This window comes from Chinchilla lanigera, unplaced genomic scaffold (genome assembly GCF_000276665.1).
Source record: "Chinchilla lanigera isolate Chin_1 unplaced genomic scaffold, ChiLan1.0 scaffold00110, whole genome shotgun sequence".
Classification (NCBI taxonomy): Eukaryota; Metazoa; Chordata; class Mammalia; order Rodentia; family Chinchillidae; genus Chinchilla; species Chinchilla lanigera.
This window is the reverse complement of record NW_004955511.1, coordinates 3,563,339-3,588,207: the sequence shown is the minus strand read 5'-3', so window position 1 is coordinate 3,588,207 and position 24,869 is coordinate 3,563,339. Positions and strand designations below refer to the sequence as shown.

General features: G+C 43.7%; 2 long non-coding RNA genes and 1 pseudogene across 2 annotated transcripts in view; 2 read left to right on the top strand and 1 right to left on the bottom strand.

Moving 5' to 3' along the window:
- The window catches only part of LOC106147013, a 40,203-nt gene extending 20,563 nt beyond the window's left edge, over nt 1-19,640 (bottom strand). The window contains exons 1-2 of the long non-coding RNA XR_001231709.1: nt 19,583-19,640; nt 18,250-18,514 (exon numbers count right to left, since the gene is read on the bottom strand). This is a non-coding gene — a long non-coding RNA (uncharacterized LOC106147013). The remainder of the gene's footprint in view (nt 1-18,249; nt 18,515-19,582) is intronic.
- Nucleotides 721-3,878, top strand: LOC102005826 (annotated as a pseudogene).
- Nucleotides 18,400-20,395, top strand: LOC102006153. Its single transcript, XR_264424.2, has 3 exons — nt 18,400-18,480; nt 19,557-19,732; nt 19,977-20,395. It is a non-coding gene; the product is annotated as an uncharacterized LOC102006153 (long non-coding RNA).
- The last annotated feature ends 4,474 nt before the right edge of the window (nt 20,396-24,869 follow it).

The window sequence follows — 24,869 nt, the reverse complement described above, 5'->3', positions numbered from 1 at the left end:
GACTAAAGCAAAGGGAAGTTCATTTTCATGACTTTAAAACCTGGGCTGTGGGCCAGGGATATAGCTGAGGCACAAGCGCCTGCCTGGTAAGCTCAAGGTCCTAAGTTCCATTTCTGGTACCAAAACAAAACAAAACAAAACAAAACAAAAACAACAACAACAAAAAAAAACATAACAAAATAAAACCTCGCCTGTTTGGAAATTGGTGGTTATCTTTTTTCTCTCTTCTTTGCTCAGAAGATCACAAAACAGTTCCTTTTTGTTTTGTTGATCTGAAACTTCAGTGTGAGTGATTTCACTCTGGTTTTCAGTCTCTTGGGGCCAAAGACAGATCCCAGTACACAATGCTGTCCCATAATTTTTATTTAGCCCTCTTCCTACCCTATCGTTGCAAATTCTGGCCCTTACAATTAGCTCTCATTTGCCCAAAATATTTACTCAGGACTGTTACAGTGTTACCTCACAGCACTCACCTAAGTCACTTCCCAATTATTCCCCACCACATGAGCCCTTCTATTCACTTAACTTCCCTTATGATTATTTGAAGTTAGCTAATTTACTTAACTTATTTGACATTTGAATCCCCCCTGACAATATTACAAACCCAACAAGAGCAAAGATCCTTTTTCTGATGTTCACTGACAGATTTCCAACACTAAAACGGTGCCTGACACAGAGTGGATGCTTAATAAATATGTGTGTGATGTATTCACATCATACTAAGGGCTGCCCTGTGGGCGGGAGGGTCGCTCTCTGCCCCAGCTGTCGCCGACTTCTCCATGGGTCCAGCCCGGAGCCAGGGACCAGGGAAACAATACTCTTCTGGCGCTGCTCCCGGGGTCTTGCGTCACTAGTCAGAGACGCCGAAAAGGCTGGAGCCTGACGCAGCTTTGCCTAGAAGTTCGGACTTCGCGGCCACCCAGCCCAGGGTTATTAGTACGGCCCGCTTCCGGAAGTGACGATAACCTGGTGCGCGCCGGAGATTGTTCCTTAAAGTCTGGAATTGGAGATCCTGACTCACGTTGCGCTTCTGCGTCATCAGTCCGTGTCGCAGCCGGAAGTGACTGACGCTCCTGGGGCGCTTCTGACGGGATTTCATTTCAGGCGCTGGCTATAGCAGTTGCTGGAGTAGGGAGGGTTGAGCGGCGGTGACTCTGAGGGCTCCGCTCCAAGAAGACGTCAGGGTGGGCGTTGCTGAATCCCAGCTGTACTCTGCTGCTCAGCACTTGGGGAAGGAGGTGTCATGCCCAGGGACAGCAGGAACCAAATAGTGTAGTGCTGAGCCTCACAATTGCGTAACTGATCCTAAGGAACTAGAAAGCCCCGCGACAGTGTTTTAACTCAAATGAGTAATGAAAGGAACTCTCGGAAAGTGAAAATTTTAAATGAAACTCTCCAGGAAAAGAAACAAAGGAACAAGAAGAGACAGCTGAGGTTCCTTTGAGGAGAGGCAGCTGAGAGATCACCACATGGAGATCACAGTCAAGAACTCCTCACACAGAAGAGAGGACTCAAAGGAACACAGAGGAGTGGAAGATGATTTTCTTGCGGTAAGAACACCCCCAACAAACGTCTCTGAAAGAAAAGACCCATCACAAGAAAGCTGAAAAGAGAAAGGAAAAATGTTTGCGTTGTATCCATTCACCAGGAGGGAAGCATGCCAGAAAGAAAGAGAAAGAAAGAAAACACAAATGTTGGAAGCACCACAGAAAAGAGCAGGATAAAGCACATTAAGAATGGCAGACAGTGCTCGCTTCGGCAGCACATATACTAAAAAAAAGAATGGCAGACAGAAGCAGCGGGAAATGGGGAGGAAGCATCTTGCTCCAGGAGCAGGCAAAACCTCTGGGAGCAGTTAAAAAGAAAGCAGGAGCTGGAGCACAAGATAAGGGAGCAGCAAAGGGCAGAGGAGCAGTGCAAGGGACATGAGGCCCTCAGGGAATTCTCTATGCATCACTGCACCCTGAATGTGAAGCTCAGCACTAAAAGGTTTGGTTCCTGGCACCCCTGGGCATGACACCTCCTCTCTCAGTCCACCCTGAGGGAGGACTGTGGTGACAAGGCTGTGCCTCCAGAGCCACAGCCCTGTAGAGCCACCACAGGAGCACTTTGAGGTGCTGGAGGCCAGTAAATGAAAAACTTGAAAAATGTGACCTGCTGTCCCACCTTCAGGACATCAGAGACAGCAAAAGGAAAACCAGCTCAGCAGTCCTCAGCAGAGTTGGGCTCAGGCTTGGAGAAGGAGGAGGAAGCAAGCATTAGTAAGGAATCAGAGGAGGAGGAAGAGGAGATGAGGAACAACTCTGAGACCTTAGAAGACTGTTCAGAAGAAATGGGTAAATATGAAGAACAAGAGAATGAAAAAACACAACCTGGTTTTTCCATAGTCACAATTTGACCAAAACTCCCGGGACTGTGAAGAAGGGGAGGAAGAAGTGGATGAGGGGACCCTGCAGAGCAGTGCTGGACCAAAGAAGACTATATACCTGACTCTCTGGCCCTGTCACCTAATGAGCTCAAGCAGGAGCTGCCCAAGTACTTGCCAGCCCTGCAGGGCTGCCAGAGCATGGAGGAGTTCCACTGTCTGAACAGGATCGAGGAACATGCCTATGGGGTGGTCTACAGAGCAAAGGACAAGAAGACAAGTGAAACTGTGGCTCTGAAGCAGTTGAAAATGGAGCAGAAGGCAGCTTCCCAATCACATCTCTAAGAGATCAGCACTATCCTCCAGGCCCAGCACCCCAGTGTCATCACTGTCAGGGAGGCTGTGGGTAACAACATGGATAAAATTTATATCATGATGAACTACATGGACATAATAATCCAAAAGCCTGATGAAGTCAGTGAAGCAGCCCTTCCTGCTCGGGGAAGTGAAGACACTGATGATCCAACTGCTTCACAGCGTGAAACACCTGCATGACAACTGGATTCTGCACTAGGACCTCAAGACGTCCAACCTGCTGCTGAGCCATGATGGTATTCTCAAGGTAGGTGACTTTGGGCTGGCACAGGAGTATAGTTCACCCCTGAAGGCTTACACCCCTGTTGTGACCTTGTGGTGTCATGCTTCAAAATTGCTGTTGAGTGCCAAGGAATACTCCATAGCTATTGACATGTGGTCAATGGGCTACATCTTTGGGGAGATGCTGACACAGAAGCCCCTGTTCCCTAGGAAGTTGGATATTGATCAGATCAACATAATGTTTAAGGTCCTGGGGACCCCCAATGAGAAAATCTGGCCTGGGTGTAATGACCTCCCTGCAGTAAAGAAGATGACCTTCAGCAAGCACCCCTGTAACAGTTTCTGCAAGTGCTTCGAGGCTTTGCTGTCAGACCAGGGCTTTGACCTTATGAACAGGTTCCTGACTGCTTCCCTGGGAAGAGGATCAATGCAGAGGGTGGCCTCAAGCATAAGTACTTATGTGAGACCCCACTCCCCATTGACACCTCCGTGTTACCCATATGTCTGGCCAAGTAGCAATGGGTAAAGTGTGGCACAAGCTGGTGGCCCCTGGAGGGCAGCCCAAGCTACAGTAATCTGCTGATGACCTGAAGCAGACAGGCTTCCATCTTGCTACCACCAACCAGGGCACCTTGGCCATGGGCCCTGGCTTCTGCCTAAAGTTTTGATATGGCAATCTGGCTCAGCCAGCCACCAATACCATGTATAGACCTAGCTCCTGCCTGCCTGGATGTGGTTCCTGTGGAGGTGGCAAGTCAAGATATCAAAGTCTTGCAACTTATCTTGATTTTCCACCTTCTGTTTTTTATATTATTTTCATTTGTAAATTTGTATAATTAAATCGTATTTTCCTTGCAGTGGGAACAAATTTTACTGTGTAGAACAAAAAGGTTCCAATAAAAAGAATTTGAACAAATCTTATACTTTCCTCCACTGATTTGTAGGATAATGCTAAATGAATTGAAAGCTAGTAGTGGGGATTTGATCTGAAGATGCTCGGTCCCATGACCCTCCTGTGTTATTGTACCTGGAACAGCTTTATTTATACCATGAAATGAATTACATCCTGAAAAGCTCCACATCTGAAAACTCATTGGATCCTCTTACGCATCCTATGAGAGAGGAGGTAGCACTCATATTCTTCACTTTCCTGATAGAAGGCTCTGATGATGGAGTGGCTTTCTCACCGCATGGATAGTGAAGAGCCTAACACGCATGAGAACCGATGTTCTAGTTCCACCTCCTAAGCTCTTCTTAGAGCTCTTTTACACCATCCCAGTAGTCTGAAGACATGAGTTCTTGGCCACTGGGCCATCTACACACTGTGCCCTCTGTGGACATAGCTTCCTCATTTTCAACATAATAGCCAAGGATCCTCAAATGCCAACATTTGAAGATCCCAGGATACTAAACTTGGGCTTTCCTGCTTGCTAGCATGTTTTAGGATACTTACTGTGAAATTTCTTCTGTGTCTGTGTAATGAGGATGATCACACTGTAGCTGTCTAACTTGGAGGACTATATCCCAAGGCAAAGGAATTCATTTTAAGTAATTTTCATATAGAGCTTATTATATGGCAGGTCCTGTTCTAAGTGCCTACAAGCATTGGCTCAAAGAGACCTCTCAGTGATCCCTTGAGGAAGTCTTGCTAATTGTCTCTGTTCACTAGATGATGAAATGGAGAGATGAGCGATTAATCGCCTCTAATCACACAAGCAGGGTGATACAAAGCCATCCTTATATATGTTCCTATTTGCTTCTCGAGACAATTTTGGGGAAACCAAACAATACTTCATAGCATATGTGAAATTTTTTCCCTTGTTCCCAGTAGCAACCAAAGATGTTCAAACTCTCATTCCTGGATGTTAGCCATGCTGCCTTGGTGAATAAATCTGGCATTTTAGTGGCACTGAGGGAGGCCAGAGATTGATCAAGTGCTGTGTCTGGACCTCCCCTAGCTCCTATCTGCTGGGGCCTGAGGGGACACCAGTGACCTGGACCCTGATGGACCACACTGGAGAGCTGTGGATGGTTGGCACCATGCCTGAGAACTGGGGCCAGGCTTTCATTTATCATATTACCTATTGCCAGGTCTAGACTCTGAGAAAACTTGGCTGTCTGTATGCCCAAGTTTTTGTGGATAGAGACAACCACACCACTCAAAGAATGAGCACCAAGCTGAATTACATCCCTATACCTTGCAAGTGGAACCAGTAGAACTGTGTTGCTGTGTAAAGCTGGCCTTGAACACAGGACATTGAAGAATGGGCTGTACTTGTGGCTCGAGGAGTGAATGGGGAAATGGAGCCTTTATGGTTTGTGTCTGTGTGTCTCCCCCAAACCCTCAAGCGGTCATGGGGCAGGCTTTTAGGGTTTGATTGATTATGGGTGTGAGAGCTACACCCGCCCTGGGGTGAATAGTTTGCATATGTAAGGGAGAGGAAGAGGGTGCTTCTGGCCATTTCCTCCCTTGTGTGTGTTTGCTGTGTTCTGCCTCCATGAGCTGTAACCCTCTGCCATGTGCCACTCTGACTTGTAACTTGCCAAATATGGACTGAAACCTCCACAAACTGTAAGCAAAATAAACCTTTCCTTCCTCAATTTTGGGTGTCAGGTATTTTGTCCCAGCAACGAGAGGAAAGTAACCAAGACAGAATTAAAGAATAAATCATACTGGAGTGAACCCTAAGCTCTAGGAAGTAATGATTAGTGGGGAATATCACAGCCCTCGAGTAGCACATGAACTGCCCTTCATTTCCTCAGTGAGGAATGGGCCAGATATTCTTGCTTCTAGGCCAGTCAGCTCTCACATTCCCAGAATCTTTGATGTATGTTAATCAGCTGTCTGCTTTCTACTTTGCTGTCCTCCCTCACTGACCCTTGTCCATTTGCCAGGACATGAGTTCCATGCTTTTTCTTTCGGGTCTTCTATGGCTTTTCTTTTTCTGGCTGGAGAGGGATTTGTCTTCTCAATAGGTCTTTTAAAAAACATTCTTTCGCAGCTACTTCCTAGGCTGTATGATAACTATGTGAAGTATATTACATACATGTACATACATATATGCACATACACAAATATAATACAATTTGAGATTTATTGAGAAAAGATGAATAATATTTTTGCATTTAGTATTAATATCTTTAGCATTATCTATTGTGACTCACACAACACCCATACTTCAATTTAGCATTGCTACTAAAGGCTGATTTTGCAAAATCCCCTCCAGAAGTCTCCATAATAAAAGAGATGTTTTGGTTATGAAAGCTTTTTTCCTTTTATTAGTACATGTTTGTTGTACATAGTGATTACAATCATTTGGGAAGTTTGTATACGTACATAATACATCTTAATTCTTTTTATATTCTCTTCCTCTCCCCCTTCATCTCTTAGTCCCTTTCCTATTTGTAAAAGATATCTCTCTCTGTTTTCCATTATCTTTCTTCTGTTCTTTCACTTATTCACACCTTGGGCTTTGTAGAGAAATCATGTGATATTTAACCTTGTGTGTCAGATTTATTTCAGTTAATATTCAGGTCCTGAGATGCATCCATTTTCCTACAAATGACTCAAACTTATCCTTTATAGCAGAAAAGTATGCCATTGTACATAAATACCACATTTAAATCTATCCCTCTGTGGAAGTTTAATCTATCCACTCTATGAGGGGAGATGAGTGCTAGGGGCACTTCCGACCCCTGCGGTGCAAGTGAAGGTCATGTGGGTCTGGTTAATAAAGGAGACAATTAAAGAAGTCAGTGCTGAGTTTCTCTGACTGAGTCCCAACAGTGCTAAAGGAATAAAGTCCACTCAAAGGATGAAAAAAGGAAACAGTGTCATGATGTTGAGGCTTAAGATCATTGTAGCACAATTCCTCCACATATCAGAAAAACAGTTTAGCTTCTTACATTAAATACCAAGCACTACATCACTTGCAGAACTGTTGTGAAGTCAGAAAAAAAAGATAGGCTTCACGATATGGAAGTATAGAGAGGACATCCTCATCCTGAGCCTGAGGAAAAAAACTCATGATAACTAGGAAGGGAGGGGAGGAGAAAGACAAAGATACATAGAGTTCTTAATCCTTAGTTATAGAGAGACCAAGTCTTGATATTGAGTACAGAAAAGAAATATCATTAAATCAAGTTATCTGAAAGCAGTGCTTGTATTAATCATCCTGAGAAAGGGGATTAGTCTGTTAATTCTTTCAGTCCAAACTACAGAGTCTAAAGGTATTTGTCCTGTGACTCAGCAATTACTCAAAATTCTGTCAAATCAGTCAGTTTGCTGTGAATAACAATATTTACTTTCTTCTCTAAGTAGGGTAAAGTTTCCAGGGCTGATAATTGGTCTCATAATGCCATTTTCCTACAACATATAGCATTGTGTCTACCATCCCTATTACCCAGTCTTGTCCTCCTGTCTCTTCCTTGGGTCTCCTCATTCCCTAATTGTCGCTGTTCTACTTTCATGTCACCTTTTTAGTCCTCCTGCATTCCACGTGTGCAAGGAAACATGTAATACTTGCCTTTCAAAGTCCTGTTTAAGTTGCCTGACATGAGGACTGCTGGGTCCATCCATTTTCCTTCAAATGACATGATCCATTCCTTTTAGCTGAATAATACTCCACTGTGTATATTCACCCCATTTTCTTATCTGTGTATTTTCGGTGTGCTTTTAATCCACTCCCATAACTTTGTTATTCTGAATGATGTTGCAGTACTCATCAACAAATCTGTATCTTTATGCTATGTTGAATTTGATTGCTTTTAGTGTACACAAAAGAGTGGTATATGTGAATCAAATGGTAGTTGCACACTTAGTTGTTATTTTTTAGGAACATTTTTCTGTAGTGGCTGTACTAATTTACACTCCAATGAACTATGTGTAATGCGTTCCTTATCATCTGTATCCTCAGTAGCATTTGTTATTTTTTGTTTTTATTTTAATAGCTATTCTGACTAGGGTGAGATGGAATTTCAATGTAATTTTGAAATATTTACATTTCTCTCATGGCCAAAGGTGTTAAGCACTTTTTTGTATACATATTGGCTGCTGATACTTCTTTTGAGAAGTATCTCTGCTGATCATTTGCCCGTTTAGTAGGTTACTTGTCATTTAGGTGTTAAGTTTCCTCAGTTTTTCATACATTCTGAATATCCATCCTGTATCAGATTAATCGGTGGTAGTGATTTTCTACCGCTCAATTAATTTTTTTAAAAAATCACTCCCATAGGACTTTTTTTGTGGTTGTTCTTGTTATTTCCAGGTCAATGATAGGTCTAATCTTTATAACAATTCCTTGTTAGGAACCTATAAATTATAGATAAACCTATGTATAAACTTAGCTTATTAAATACTTTTAAATGTTCCAAACTACATTTATTTTTTTTTCTTTTAAAGACTTAAATTCTCTGGTAACAAAAAGAATTATCCCAAATAGCCAATAATTTTTTAAAACTTTAATAATTAAATTTATAGAACAAATTAAGTAAACCTAAATTATATATTTTCTAATTATATATTTTCTAGTAATAATTGAACTTAAAGTTATAATTCTAAATCCATTACTCAATTATGCATTTCTAGTTAAAAAGTTCTCCCTCTAATAAGCAAAATTCTACTATAGGTTATAAGGAAACAAAGTATGAAATATGCTGAGCCCCCCTCTATTTTAAGCTAAAATATTAGGACTATTCTAATTCTTTATACACTGCTCTCTTTAATTCTAATTTTTAAAAAAAGAATGAAGATCTGTGCTCATGAAACTAAGTCTTATCTTCTTGAGTTATTGAAGCTGTTGACACCAGATACCTATGAGACTGTTACGATTCTTGTTGTTTTCATTCTTGTCATGAAATACCTGAGGCTGCATAACCTTATAAGGAAAAGAGCACTTGCTGGTGACCCATCTTGAATTAGACCGAGAAACGTGGTGCCCACCCAGGGTCAAGGACAGCTGGCAACAAGGCCGAAGACGCCTGCCACCACTTTCTAGAGGGGGCGCCCACTGCCGGTCTTGCTCCTCTCTCCCCAGGTTCTGCAGACGCCTTAGAGCCCAGTAGGAAAAGGACTGAGAGGAAACAATAAACAAGAGAACAGTAGGTATGGCTAAGACATAGGTAGCAAACTTACTAGAAAGTGTACAAAATAGAAACTAACAAACAGAGGGCATTTGAAATAGAATTCATTCTAACAGGAGGGAAAATATTTGGTATTGTAGCAAGATTTTAAAATCATATAAAATAAGCATAAGTTTTTAAATAGTGAAGTAACAAAAGTGACAGTGTATATTCCTAGTAATAAGGAAAATACTTAGCTGATATGTTGATTTGAAGATTACATAATAGTTGAAGGAAGTAAATTTTAGGTCAGGTTTGGTGAAAATAAAATTGTGATTTTTTCCTACTGTCCTATTGCTCTGAATTCTACCCATGTGTGTTTTTTATGAGTCCATGTTTACAGTACATTCCCCCTTGGAGAGCTGTGCACGGACAGAACACAACCGAGTTCACTTTCCATTCCCCTCCCCTGCCAACCCCTGAATTCTCAGGGGATCCCCTATGGAGAGCTTTGCTTCTCATCAGCACAGTCTCTCCCCATTAAAGAGTGTGATTCTTTCTAAAACTGAAGTGCTTACAAAAGGCTTCTAGATTATAGAAGCTTCTCTTTGATCTCTTACAATCCCTTATTTCCACTCATTCATTCATTCACTCAAAGAAAGAGGATCCTGGGGCTGGGGATTTAGCTCAGCGGCAAAGCACCTGCCTGGCAAGCACAAGGTCATGAGTTCAACTCCCGATACCGGAAAAAACAAACAAACAAACAATAAAAAAAGGAAGAGGTTTCTGACTCCAAACTACAGTTATCCGTTGCTTCCACTTAAATTATTTGTATCTCTGCTCCTTCCCACCCTCCAAATGAGAGTTCACCTTTCAAACAGCACACTTCTATTGGCACTCCTATAACTTTTGTTAGCGATCTCTGATATATAGAGTCACTTTTAAAGAATGATGTTATTGGTTTCAGAGAATAAGTCCCCAGAGGGACAGTAGTACCCCATTCATCACTGCTCCCTCAAAAGGTGCTTTAATGCTAGTGTCCCAAGGTCAGAGTGTATCCAGAAGCAGGCTGTAATGAAAAGCATGCAGCTCCTATTGGATACCATACACAGGATGGTCCTATACGGTTCAGCTGCCTTTTCTGCTTTCTGCTGGGTAGGCAAAGACCACACAGTCTTAAGCATTGGAGTCTACACAATCTTAAGCCTTGGAGATCCTGGTGACCATAAGCACAACTGGCCACTCACAGTAACTGGCTCTACAAAGCCATCCAAGTTGGAATTATCTGACAACCCGCAAATGAGTGAGCAGATATGGAGGGATAACTCATGAGTTTGAGTCATTTGACTCTCAGCATGTAATATCTTTATATCTCTGATTGCTCAGACTGCAAATCTTCATGTCATGTGTAAATATTTCTCTTACATTCACTATCTTTCCACTTCTTACCATATCCACTGGCAGGATCATAGTCCAAGTCAAAACCATGTTTTCTGGAGTATTATAATTGCCTCCTAGCCAGACATGGTGGCGCATGCCTGTAATCGCAGACTCGGGAGGCTGAGGCAGGAGGATCATGGTGAGTTCGAGACCAACCTGGGCTACAAGGTGAGCTCAAGACCAGCCTGAACTGCACAGTGAGACCCTGTCTCAAAAAGAAAAAAACATTCCTTCTAACAGATCTCCCTATTTTGATTTATGGTCAATACAACATGGCCATTACAGTGATCATATTAAAACAAGCATCAGTTGTATTACTCAATTTTTCAAAATCTTCCAAGAGCTTACTCAAGGCAATAATCAAAGGTCAAGAGCCACCATGACTGTTCTATGTCAATTATTTCCCTGATACTGACTTGGAAGGAAACTTTAGCTCGTATCATTTTCAGTGAGGGTAATAAAGTGAAACTGTAGCAACACTTTGTCTAAGTTCTTTGCAGTCTTACAAAGCTTCCCAAGATTTAAGGGAGGTGTTGGCAGAAGTGATAAGAGTTGAACTCTTAGACCCGCGATGGCGAACCTTTTACAGACCGAGTGCCCAAACGGCAACCCAAAACCCATTTATTTATCACAGAGTGCCAACACTGCAATTAAGCCTGATGCTCAGCTGCTGGAGTGATGCTGGGGTGACTTGACTTATGTACCAACAGAGAGGGATCTGTGTGCCTATTTCGGCGTGCATGCCATAGGTTTTCCACCACTGCCTCAGATCCACAGGAAGATAGAAGTTGTGGTGGGTGTCATACTGCATGGTATGATGCTTTTACCATAAGGCATGAAAATAATGATGGACAGTTCCTGTTGTTTTGAGACTGGAAATTCTCCACCTGGCTGAAGCAGACGCACAGACATTGAGGATATATTACATCCCCGCCAGGGCTGGGAAAGAAGGGAAAGCAGAGACTTGGGTGGGAAAGGTGGACTCTTGGGGGAACTGTGGGAGGTTCTCCCTTTTACAGGGGATGACTTAAAGATGATTTGGGCAATTAGCAAAACAGGAGACTGCCTGCCCTTGAGTTGAGCAAGAACTGTGTTGAAATGGGGCCATGTCTTTGCCAACATCTCCCACTCAAAGCAGTTCACAGGGTACATATGGAAGATGGTGCTCAAAGCCTGTAGCTGCCCAAGGAAGTGACAGGTTCCACGGGGGGAAAGGTTTTGTTTTTGCTTAAATTGCTCCTGACCATGTTTGGTTGAGATACAATCACACATGACGGCCTCGTTCATCTCTGCCCCAGTGCCTGAGTCCCCTCTACCCCGATCCTCAGTGAGAGCTTGTTCCATCACTGCTCGACGTCACCGAATGACTGGAAACTCATCTCCTCCTCAGGAGCTCACAGCAGCTTTGTACCTCCCAACTGTGGACAAGTCACCACCACAGACAGAGATGTCTCCCCGAGGTGTCCTAGTAATTCACTCTCAAGTCTAAGCCTTCTCAAGTCACAGAGAACAGGCTCGATCCCTCTCCAACAGGACAATTGGTTTTTTAAAGGTGGAGTTGGGGTGACAGTACAAAGGTGGATGCAGAGAAAGACAAAAATATAGCAGGGAGAAAATGGAAGCAGATGGGCAGAGGAGAGGCAGGACAGGCTACGGAAGAAGAGGAGCCAGCAGCACAGGAGTTACAGCAACTGTCATTACTGAGAATTTACGCCCGAGGTGTGCTAAACATTTGACGTGCATTTTCTCATTTAATCTTCATGGCAACCTGTGGGGGAAGGACTGTGATTGGTAATGGGTTGATTACTGACGGTCGGCTTCCCAGCTGAACTGAGTGAACATGGTGCTGGGTGTGGGAGGCCCGCCTGAAGACTGTTACCATCAGCTGAGAGGCAGAATTGGAAAGGGATGACGAATTTCTCCCGTTGGTTTTAGTCACATTCTTTGTTCTAATAAAAGGTGATTGAAATGAGTGATCGGGGCCGATGCAGTCCGAGAGACTGTAAGGCCCCCGATCCCAGATTTTTAGCTCTCTTGTTTTTCCTGTCTCTTTTATCTTTTCTTATTCATCAGCAGGCACCTCGTTCTCAGGCTGTCACTATAGTTAATACCAACAGCAACCCTGTGAAGAATCTAGGTCTCTCTGAATTCAAAGCTCATAGGCTTAACAGTGATGAGAGGAGAAGGACAGAGACAGACAGAGAGACAGAGACAGAAACAGAGAACTGAAGTAGATTATTTCAGATTACGAGGCAATTTCAAGCTGAAGCTGGTTGTATATCGTCTACTGAGAATCTTCACAAATGTGTGTTTAAGGAAGCAACTCCTGCAAGTGTAAGAGGAATGATGCCTTTTACCCAAGTAACTTGCATAAAGCAATTCCACTGTGTTTTCCCTGTAAGACAATGTTCAAAAAAAAGAAAATGGGCAAGAGAAAAGGTTATTTATTTTAATGGCAGCCTAAATTTGCTTTAGGCAGATATCATAACTTAAACAAATTTTAATTGTTCGGTATATAAGGACTTTTACTCAGGCTTTTCATTAGCATAAATAATGTGACAATGAACACCCATGGAACTTCTAGGTCAAAATCTGTAATAATTAAACAACACAGTTATAAGCAACCTAATCTGAACTTATTCCTCCAAATGATTCAGGATCAGATTCCACTGTGGAAACCTTACAATAGGAATTGGAATGATACGGGATGGACGTGTCCCTGCTATTCACCTGGTGGACAGGTGTAGCTGTGCAGTCCTGGCTGCGTTGAGTGATCTGTTCCTCAGTATTTCTATCTGTGTCACATTATAAATACTGATCCATTCAGTTCTTGGGAAGATCAAATGAGCCAAATACTGTAGGCCTCTTAGGACACTACTAGCACGTGGTAAAAACTCAGTTTCTGACGTTACTAGTCTCATGCGAGATGCTGCCTCAGTTCTGGCCCAACCTAATTCTCAGAGACTTGGAAAATTTCTCAGCCATAAAGACAGTAAGAAGACACCAACATCACATTATTAAATATCACGATGTCATTTTAAAAAGCCAAGTAATAGAAGCCAGTTTCTATTAGATTTTAGCCACAGTGATGGCACAAACATCTGACACAGTCTTGCAGAACCCTTTATCACTGAGATCTCCAGCGAGGACCCAGCACCATCTGATCCCAGCATCCCCTGCCTCAGAGACAGACTGTGCTCTCTTCGAGCTCTTTTTGGGGCCTCCTAGACACCCCAAGGCACCCTAGCTGCTTCTAGGAGCAGGCTCCCTTTCCCTTAGGAAGAGAAATGCTGTGTCAGGGGTGGAATCTTTTATCCAACAACCTGACAGACAAGTGTCGTTATAGTTCCAAGGAATGGGCTTCTGCCAAGCACTGTATAGGTCCCTATCAGATATCATCCCAGGATCCCAGGAGAGACCATGACCTGTGAATGTATGAGGTCAGAAGGGGAAAAAACTTGTCACTGCCATGAGACCTGTGGGCAGATACTGAAGCAGATCTGAGAAGAAAGGATTTACTGACTTCCAAAACACTCTGGAGGTTACAGAAGGCCAAGTATGTTCCTTGTAGCCTAGTTCAGGACGGCCCCACCCAGTTATTTTCACTATTTAAAATGTATTCTGTGCTATATACCAATAATCGTCACCCCACTGTTATTAATGTGTAGACATATTTCTTTTAGTCTATGTAATGAAAATTTTGTGTTGACCTGACTTGTGTAAGAGATAACAGATAAACATTATTTGTGAGGGTATTTTGAGAAGAGATTAGCATTTAGGTCACTAGATAAATAAAGAAGAAACCGCCCACCAATGCAGGCAAGCATCATCTAATCCATGGAGGACCTGGACAGAACAAGGAGGTGGTGAGAGTGTATATTCTTTCTCTCTTTGAACTGGGACGTCTGCTGCTCCTAAACACATGGTTCTCATCCCAGGCTTCAGACCTGAGGATTTACATAGCACCATAGCCCACCCAACCCCTACCCCCCATTCCATAGCCTTTGGCCTTGGCCTGAAAGTTAGGACACTGGCTTCCCTGGTCTCAAACCTTTCACCTCATATGGAGTTACACCCCTGGTTTTCCAGCATGTGGGCAGCACATGAAGGGTGCTGTGCCCTCATAATCATGCTCTCTGATTCCCATCTCTTCTTTATCTGTATCTAGCCTACATACACATGTCTACCATATCTGCAACTTTATTTTCTATGGGTCTATTTCTCTGGAGAACCTTGACCAAAATAGTCTGTTTTTTTTTTTTTTTTTTACATGTTGAGATCATATCACTTTTCTTACTTTTCCCCTAATATTTTGTCTAATAGTTTCGTTAGTCAAACTTCTTCAATTATGTCTTTTTCTTTTTATTGTACATGTGCGTGGTCCATGATGATTACGCTCCTCGTGTGGAGCTGGTACGTGTGTATGGGTTATAAGCAAGGGACTATTTTATCCTGAACTCATCCGAAGGTTGAAATAAGACTTCTAAGAAACCCTGGCACCAAGTAGCGCTTGATGTCAATGAGCTGAAAAATAAGCACGTCTTTAGTGCATATTTGTGTTTCACTCTTTGGGGCTCTCCTGGCAGTTCTCCTCCTCTCTCCTGAACTCAGGCACACAAGTTGGGGGCGGAGCTGTCATCACAGGCAGCTGATCTGTGGGGGCCGTGGAGGGAATAACTGAGGCAACTTGGCTCTGCCCTACTTGTCTTTCACGCAGCAGGATTGTGCTGATACCTTTTCACGAAGGAGGTAAAGAAGCAAAAGGAAAGGCAGAAATGGGGAAAAGCTTCTACATCTTTTCTAGTGTCACATCTGCTAACATCTACTGGCCAGAGAAAATGAATTGAGACAGAACAATCAGAATAAACTAAGTCCTTTCTTGTCTAAAAAGGCAAATACTCACACGGTATATTTCCAGTAGTAGTGCCCATGAGACAGTTCAGCTTGAGCCATATTCTGCAGACCCCTGAAAGATTTCCCGATTCTACCACGCAAGAGTGACACTCAACCCTACCAGAAAAGGTTTCAGACTTTCAGGGGTTTGATACCTCAAGAAGGATCAACTTTCTTCAGAGAAACTTTTCCTTTCCTCTGAAATTAATAGTTCATTGCTTCACTTACTCCTACTCTGCTGATGAGGGAGGACTTACCACGAGACCCGTCTCATGGGGGACAAAATAAATCAGACTCAGCCCTTGCAATCAAGGCACTAAACTAGATTAAACTGACAGGTGCCATTCCTGCTGAGCCTTTTTTTTTAACATTGGAGTTCAAAATAAACAAATCAATGAAGACATCAGACATGAGATGCATTATTAAAAAATGTTAGAATTCACACCTTTTTTCTACATGAAGACATTCCAGGGAGAGGGAGGATAAAAACAAAGCAGCAAAGACTCGGAGGTTGGAATGTGTGAAGTTTTTAGGGAAATGCTTATCTGTTTTCTGTCTCTCTGTCCATCAGCCCAAGTTATGATTTGCTTTAAACTCTTCCCCTTCGTTCCTGAAGGGGGAAGGTGGAGAGGAAAGGTCAGAGGAGTTGGGGGATTCTAGAATAAACGCCCGTGCTCCAGCAGAGTTCATGGCCCTTCATCTTCAAGAAATCGCTGCGAGGGAGACAGGGAAGTGGTATTTTCTCCACTGCACATCCATGGAAGCTGGACCAAGAGGGGGCGAATCCCCCAAACTCACACATCCGTTTGGTGGCAGAACTAAAACTCTAAATCCGCCTTCAGAGATGCACAGTTCACTGTTCTCTCAACAAAGGGGCTCATCCTGAGAATGTTACTTCTTTTTTTTTTTTTCCTCATCAGGTTTGCTATACAGCTAGGATGAGGTTTAAAAAGTTGCTGCGCCAGCCGGGCATGGTGGTGCACACTTGTTATCCTAGCCCGTGGGAGGCTGAGGGAGGAGGATCTCTGTGAGTTCAAGTCCAGCCTGAACTGCATAGTGAGACCCCGTTTCAAAAAGACAAAAAAAAAGTTGCTTCACCAAGTTCTTTGAAGCCATGCGTTCTCTAGGTGATAGCTGAGACACTGAAAACACTGGCTTCTTCCCTGGTGGGTTTGAAGAATTCACAAAACCAAGGGCTTGTCAGTTGGCTCGTGAACACAACGTTCCTTCTTGCTGCAGTGTGGGTGACCCTTCTGTCTGGCTAGAAAACTACAGAAAAGTCTGTAAAGTACATTCTGCTGTGTATGGATTTCAAAAATCAAGAAATTCCTCATGAGTGAAGTAAGAGAGTGTGTAACCTAGAGACTTCCCGGGTATATTCCCGGAAGAGTTTTAATACATTAAAACTTCGAGAGCACTTCCACAGATGTTATTATTCGGGTGAAGGAGAAATATTCTACAATGGGTGAGAAGAGAGGAGACATTTATCTAAACTGAGAAAAAGAACGGACATCCAGGAGATGACCAGACTGAAAAGAGGGGAAGTATGTTCCAAAACAGGTGGACTCTCCCCGCTCCATCATTCACTCACTCACCAGTTCGCCAGCACTTGTTGAGCGATGACCAAGTGCTGAGAGGGAAAGGGAACAACAGCTGGCTCCTCTGGGAGCCAGTGAGAGCGCGGTGGGGCTGCTGGTACAGGGCAGGAAATGTATACTGTATTCGAGTGTTACTAAGAAACAAGGACGAGTGAAAGCAATCCAGGTAAAGAAAGGCAAGGCAGGAGCACGCTCTGCCTACAGGAAGCAGAAAATGTACTTTTGAACTGAGGCAAAAGAAAACTTAACCTATGAAGCACGCAGAAAGTACAGAAAAACCTGCAGCCCGTGGAGCGGGCAGGGAAAGGCAAGAGATGAGGCTGGCTAGTCCAGGAGACGGCAAATCCCACGCAGGCTTACCAGCCATGCCAAGGACATGAGATTCTACCCAGGAGCTAACAGGAAGCCTTGGTTACAATGGGAGGGTTATCAACCAGCAGAGTCTGGTTATCCCACAGCAAGAACTTACAAATGCGTGCCCTGAAATGGCGAAGGTGATTTCTCACTGAACTCAATGAAGTTTAGCTGGGTGCTCTATTACAGGCTTCCCAGCCCAGGGAGTACTGCAAACCCAAGTGGCCCTTAGTGCAAAGGGGGAAATCTAAAGCAGGATGAACTGTGCGTTAATACAGAAGGCTTCTAGTCAGAAATGGCACAAATTGCTTCATATGCATTTCATAGGATGAAGGGAGCCACACACCTCCACCTAACGTCACAGGAAGTAGGGAAATACAACCATGTAATCCTATGTGCAGAGAAAATTCCATTTGACCCAGCTTTTCCCCTTCTAGGTGTCTTCCTGAGAGAGTTAACATATCGCACTACAGTGACACAAGCACATGCATGTTTACAGCAGCACAATTCATAACAGTTAGATCTTGGAAGTAGTCTCTGTGCCCATGAACTGAGGAATGAACAAGGACAATGTGGTGTTTACACGCAATGGAGTATTACTCTGCCATAAAGAAGGATAAACCTGAGTCATTTGTGGGAAAATGGTTGCACTTTGAGACCGTAATGTTGAATGAAATAAATGAGAAGCACAAGCTTAAATACGGCATGGTTTCTCTTACACGAGGTCAAAATATAAATAAATTAAAGAGCAAAATAAACACAATAGGAAACAGAGAGATTGACCTCGTGCAAAAGGAACCAAGAGCTGGAGGGCGGGATGGAAAAAGAGCTAAGCTGTGCTCTGCCCCTGCACCGCCTGCCCGCCACGGGTGTGATCACTGTGCCCTGGAACAGGTGCTGATAAAAGTGAGAATGAAACTGTCTGTGGAAATCATGGCTTACCAGCGTGGTCTTCTGATCATCACACATGAGTCCATCCTCCTCCCTTCGGGGGGGCTGCACGAGCCTCCCCTCAGGGTGCCACCCCGGCGCCTGCCGCGGTCGCGTCTGCAACGTCACTTTCACCGTCTGGTCGCGCCCTGTGACCGAACCGTCTCCACTCTGGGTGCGGCTGCGAAGGCGTCTTGTCGATGCGTCCCTGGCTGTCACTGGTACCCACACCCTCTAGATAATGTGAGCGGAACCTCACTCAGTCGTCTTAAAAGAGCTTAAGAGGAAAAAAACCTGAGGTTTCCTAGAGAATAAGAGAAAAATCTGCCTCAAAGCTGCAGCTTTAACTCCTCTCCGAGTCTCTCTGGCCTGTTGACTGCCCCATGGTGCCAACCTTGCTAACCCCTAATCAGGCGAGCTGGTTCTTAAAGTACACACATGTATATTTATTACAGATATATGCAATATCATAAACCTATGATACATATATATTTGTAATGAATGTATGACATATATTTATAATAAATATTATATATAAATATTGTCTATCGTATAGAAAATTACTTTACATATCTTGTTGTTCCTGTTTCTCTGGAGAACCTTGACTATAAACTGCACTGCCTAGAAAAGTTTCTTCGAGTCTGAATATGGTCCCTCTTGCCCTTCCCATAAGATGAATAAACAGCCAGGCCCAGTGGTGCAGGCCTGTCATCCCAGCACTTGGGAGGCTGAGGCAGGAGGATTGTGCTGAGTTTGAGGCCAGCCTGGGCTCAATAGTGAGTTCAAGGCTGGCTTAAACTACATAGTGAGACCCGTCTCACAAAAAAAAAAAAAAAAAAGAACAAACAAGTTATTTGCTCCCACAAACCTTCTAGGAAGAAAATAGTTACAATAAAACTACTCAGCCAGGAGAGATGGGAAACAGAAGTTCCTGTTGCTAGGAGCCCAGGACCCGCTCACCCCAAGGGTGAAGAATATGGCCTCATCGGATGCCGACTGACTCATGAGCAACCCCGCATCTCCTGCTCTCATTTTTCCTTATTCTCTTCCGCCACATCTTATGTGGACAACAAGAGTCCGTTTAAAGCCCGCGCAGTCATATTATTTTTTAATCCAGGCTTGGTAGAGAGCCCAAGGCCGGCTGTGGACTTCGCTCTGCCAGCAGGGGGCAGCAGAGGAAGCCGAGGCCCGTGGATTCCCACCCCTCCCGCACCTGGGGTGCAAGAGGATGCTGGCTGTCTCCAAGGCTGTGTTGCGGGGCGTCAGGGCACTTGGAACTTCCGGACAGCACCTAATAATTGGGCTTCCCTACGTTTCAGTGCATCTCAACTGCTGGGAAACTGACCTCAGGGCGTTGCAGGCAGAACACTTGCCGAGGAGGGAGCGAGGAGGGAGGGGACGCCCCGTCCAGGAAGAGATCTCGAAGTGGGCACGACCGGAAATGACGTTGTCCTGCTCCAAAGGCAGCGGACATCGCTACCCAAGAGCTGCACAGGTGCGGGGAGCGGTGATGAGGGTTCCACTGATGCGTCGCTCGGCTGGGAGGGAAGGGATGGCAAGGTGGAAGATTTAATTGGAAATGTCTGAAATCTAGTCTGGGGTGGAAGCCCCCCTCTTGCACTTGCCAAGCTTTCTAATTGGGGGTTTGGCAAAACTGACCTGTGAGGGCCCTCGGCAGCCTGTAGAGGACTGCAGAAGAGCTAAAGCTGTAATTTTGAAATAGAATTTCTTCTTTTTAGGAAACCTAAATCAAGGCCACCTTATCAAGGGGACGTAGGTAACATCTATGTCTAGTCACCCTGCCTGCCTGTACAACACCCGCACAGCAGCACTGGATGAGTGTGTGAGATCAGGGCACTGTAGCCTGAAGAAAATCTCCCTTAGACGGAAGCTCGGTGAGGTGTGTAGGTTGTCACCTCAGGAGAGGTTTTGTGTGTTGTGTACGCAGCTAAGAATACTCAGTAAGCACCGAGTAAAGATCACTACTTATGGAAGAAATGAATGAGTCGAAACAAAGAGGATCCAGGCACGGTGGCGCATGCCTGCAATCCCAGCACTCCGAGATTTACTGTGAGTTCGAGGCCAGCCTGGGAGCACAGGGAGGTCAAGGTCAGCCCGTACTACACAGTAGATCTTGTCTCAAAATAATAATAATAAAATAAAGTAATACATAGGGTTCTTATAGCTTCCTTTTTTAAAAACTTTTTGTATAAAAATCATGAAGTTGGCAAATGCAACATTTAATACCTGTGGAACATGGTAACTTCCTCTACTATTACAACAATGGGTGTTGTAATAAAGATTTTTCTATGGGCAATGAAAAGGCAAAATAAAGCTACAATGAAATCGCCTTTTTCCCCTTCTCTTTCCAGCTTGGTAAAGGGTGAATACATTTGACATCATCTGTCATTCAGAAAAAGATGACGAAAGGGTGCTTAGAAGAGAGGATTAAAAATTAAATATTGATGGGGAAAAGTTTGCTGAGGCGAAGCAAGGCTTCCCAGATTATCGACTTTTGATCTGGGTCCACAGACTCCCCTGGGGTTTATTTCGGGCATCTATGAACTTGAAAAAATTATCTCTTCATTGTCATTAAGTTCTAACCATAATTTCATTGTCATTAAGTTCTAACCATAATTTCATTTTTCTTAATTATGAATGCAGGCACCAAACTACAGTAAATTTGCATTATCTCTAACTGTCATGAATGGTGATGAGATAATTTCACATCTGATTACAGTTGCTGAAGATAACTAAAATATCATTTGCTTTTATTAAAACAAATGATATAACATAACTATGTAGTGAGTAATTATACTCATTACTAGCTCTTGCAGCTAGATTTTCTCTGAAGACTTAGTTCCCCATTTTCCACTTAGATAAATATATTTCTGTATAATTTTGCTTTCTGCATTATCTGTATATTTTACTCATTCATATATTAAGACTCATGACCCTGGGAAAAGGTCTAGTGCTTCACTGGGTTTTTGAGAAGTTTAAAAATGATGTCATATGATAAATTCAGTGGGTTTTTGATGACTGCCTCTTAATTATTTAAAGAAATTTTCAGGAAGGAAAAATCTTAGCAATATCAGGAAGTGAAGGCAAAGGGCCCTAATGCATTCTCTCTCTACCTTTTTCATTTTTAAAGTAATTAGGAACTTACAGCTGCCATTTCACATGTAATTAGCACACAGGTCTACTTGACCTGGTGGTGGCCACTGGGAGCCATAGCCGCCATGACGGCCCCTGGGGAACGCTGGTCAGTCTGCTCCACTTAGTTTCCAGCATGCTAGGAAGAGCCAAACCCAAGACCATGATACATGGAGCTTTGAGTCCAAATGCTGGTGCCAGGACCGTGACTGACCCAAGATACTAACTTGAGTTAAACCAGGTCTGTTCCAGCTTGGATGAAGTCTCTTCCATCCTGACTTCAGGTCTCAGATCTACTTGCTTCTGCTATTGCTGAGATCCCTGGCCCTGTCACTGTGCCCCAATCAATCCACTCTGTATAATCCTGGATCTACCGGCCTTTATCTTCAGTCTCACAGTTCCTTGGGACCAGCTGTTCCAGAACACATTCTCTGCTGTTTTTCAACAATATACTTAAGGGTCTGTGTCTTTTACTACCAAGGTAAAAAGTTAAAAAGCATCTACTAAGTTTGCACACCCAGAAGTGTGCTTTACTAATTTCCTAGCACTTTTCAATTCAAACAAGCCCACAATCACGCTCATCTTTCTACTATAATTTGCCAGTTCTTACTTGCTTACTTCGATTCATTTCTCATTTAACTGGAGCATGCCATCACTCAGGTTGCAGGTAGGGTGCCCCAGGGGTACGCTTCCTGAACTCTTACGTGTTTGAAAAGTCTTTCTCAAAACATCACACATGAGCAACAGTTTGACTTGTTATAATATTTTTATATCACATCCTTCCCCTCAAAACTTTGCCTGTTGCTTCCTTCACTCCTAATACACTTTTGGAAGCAGTGTCTGAGGAAGCCTGGTGCTTTTGTCGTTTTGCAGTGAACAATCTACCCAAATGATCTGGGGATGGTTTAATCCTTGAAACTGAGTTGTCGGCTCGAGATAGCTAGATGTTAGTCCCTCTTATTAACTTTGTCTGGTATACAGACATCCTCTGCATACTTGTGTCTTTGTTTTGTAAATCTTTCAAAGCATCCCACCTAGTTAAAGCTGTGCTCTTTCCCTAACACATTTGAATGTCCCTATTCTTGATACATTCTTCATCTGCATTCTTCAGACACAAATCTCGGTTTGTTTGTTTGTTTTAAAATCACATCTCAGATTACACATAGTGATCAGGTGAGGCTCCTTCACACTTTCCCAGGGGATCCGTGTGATAATGAAAGGCCATATATGTAGATCTGGGTGTCTGATGAGCGAGCTGACTCAGCACTGGGTGTGGGCTTACGTGCACTCCTCTCCCACTTAGATGCTGACTCTCCGGCCTCCTCATCCTCTGAGTGTCACCCATGTGTTGTCTGAGAGCTTTGCTGTCAACCTTTGCCCATTTGAGGATCTATATGCCAACCTGATTTGTAGCCCTTTTCCTCTAATTGCTCAAATACTCACTTAGCCGCTTCTGCAGATGGCCATCCCCTCATGCCGTAAATACCGGGGCTGTCAGAGGGTGAAGCACCTGTGATCCGCCCTGTACAGCTTGCTGAACATGCTGCAGCTGTTTTGGACTCTGCTCCCAGGCACCCCCTGCAGAAGAGAACAAGTCATCAGTGGTCAGGACGCAGAGCCAGGAGACCAAGTGAGAAGCTCAGAGCTCCCCTCTGAGTCCTACTTCAAGAAACAAGACGTTCTGTGACCTCCACAGTTAGCCTTTTTTTTCTGAGGAATTAGTCAGGAAAGTCCCTACAGACCTTAGCCTTCCAGAGTTCTGGGATTACAGGTATATACCACTGCACCTTCTTATATCAGTCTGGGCCGATAAGGACTAACTCAGCAGAACTGGGCTGCTCAAACCCTACACACTCCAAAGAGAAGAAAAGCAGCTCTTGGTGAATAACCTCCAAGTCCTTGTGGATATCCCACCTTGTGATAGATAAATCTTCATGTGCCTGAAACCATGCCCCATGCCAGAGTTCATGCCAACGGTGTGATTTATGGTTAAGCTTTGTTGCTGTTCATCCTGGGCCGAGGTACCTCTACTACATCACTTTAACCTGCACAGTAGGGCTGGGGCTGTTGCCTGCATAGCTGAGGGCAGGCACAAGCACACTGACGCCTATGCAAGTGGCCCCCAGGGAAGCTCTAGATGCCAAGTGTGAGGTGAGGCTCCTGGCTGGCCACCGTACATGCGTGTTGTCACACATCGCAGGTAGGAGAACAAAGCCCTGTGTAACTCTGCTCTCCAGGAGAACAGGAAGCCATTGCTCTGTAAACCTTTTTTGTGGCTGATTTTACTCTGTGTTCTTCACTGTAATAAGCTATCAATAAAGCAGCATTTGTGAGTTCCATGAGTTCTAGGCAATCACCAAACCCCACAGTGGGTCAGAGGACTCCTTATGTAATACTTCTACATTTGTGCAGCTCTCTATCAAGGTTGGAATGTGCACTTTGGAGTTAGACTTCCTGGGTCAGAGTCTCATCCTTCCCTCTCACTATGTGACCCAGAAGGAGTTGCTTTATATGTTGGGCCTCAGGTTATTCACCCACTCAGTGGGAAATGTTGTTGCTGTTGCTGCTGCTGCTGCTGCTGCTGCTATGTAAAACAGTATATATGTTCCTCAAAAAGATTAAAAATCAATCTAGCATATGATCCAGCAAATTCAGTTCTGGGCATATATCACAGAGCATTGGAACCAAGGTCTCAAAGAATGTGAACACCCACGTTCATGGCAGCACTACTGACAGTGGCCGAAAGGTGGACACAAGCCAGGTATCCATCAATGGATCAATGGCTAAAAAAATGTGGCGTGTACAAAAATGATGTCCAGCTATAAAATGGAGGGAAGCTCTGGTACGTACTATGACATGAGTGAACATTGAGGACATCATCTTAACTAAGATGAGCCATTCACAAAATGACAAATGTGCACGGTTCCACACTTTGAAGAATCTAGGGTAGTCAAATCTATACAAACATAAAGTATAATGGTGGTCCCCAGGGATAGGGAAGCAGGTGTGTGGTTTAATGCAGTGGCCTCCAATCTTTTTGGAACCAGGGAACAGTTTTGTGGAAGACAGTTTTTTCCACAGACCTATGAAAGTGGGAGGATGATTTCAGGATGATTTGAGCACATTATATTTATTATATACCTCCTATTATTATTGTATTGTAACATATAATGAAATAATTATATAACTCACCATGATGCAGAATCAGTGGGAGCCCTGAGCTTGTTTTCCTGTAACTACATGGTTTCATTGTGGGATGATGGGAGACCATGACACCTAAAGTGTGTTATGTCCAGGCAACTCTGTAATCTCCTGTTGGCCTCCCACTAGATGTAGCTTAGTTGGCCTCCCACTGCTCATCACTGATAGGATTTTGATCTGAGCCTGCAAATAATTGATTTATTAAGGTCTCTGTTGAGTCAAATCTCTCTGCTGATGTTAATCTGTGTTTGCAGCTGCTCCTCAGCACTGCCATCACT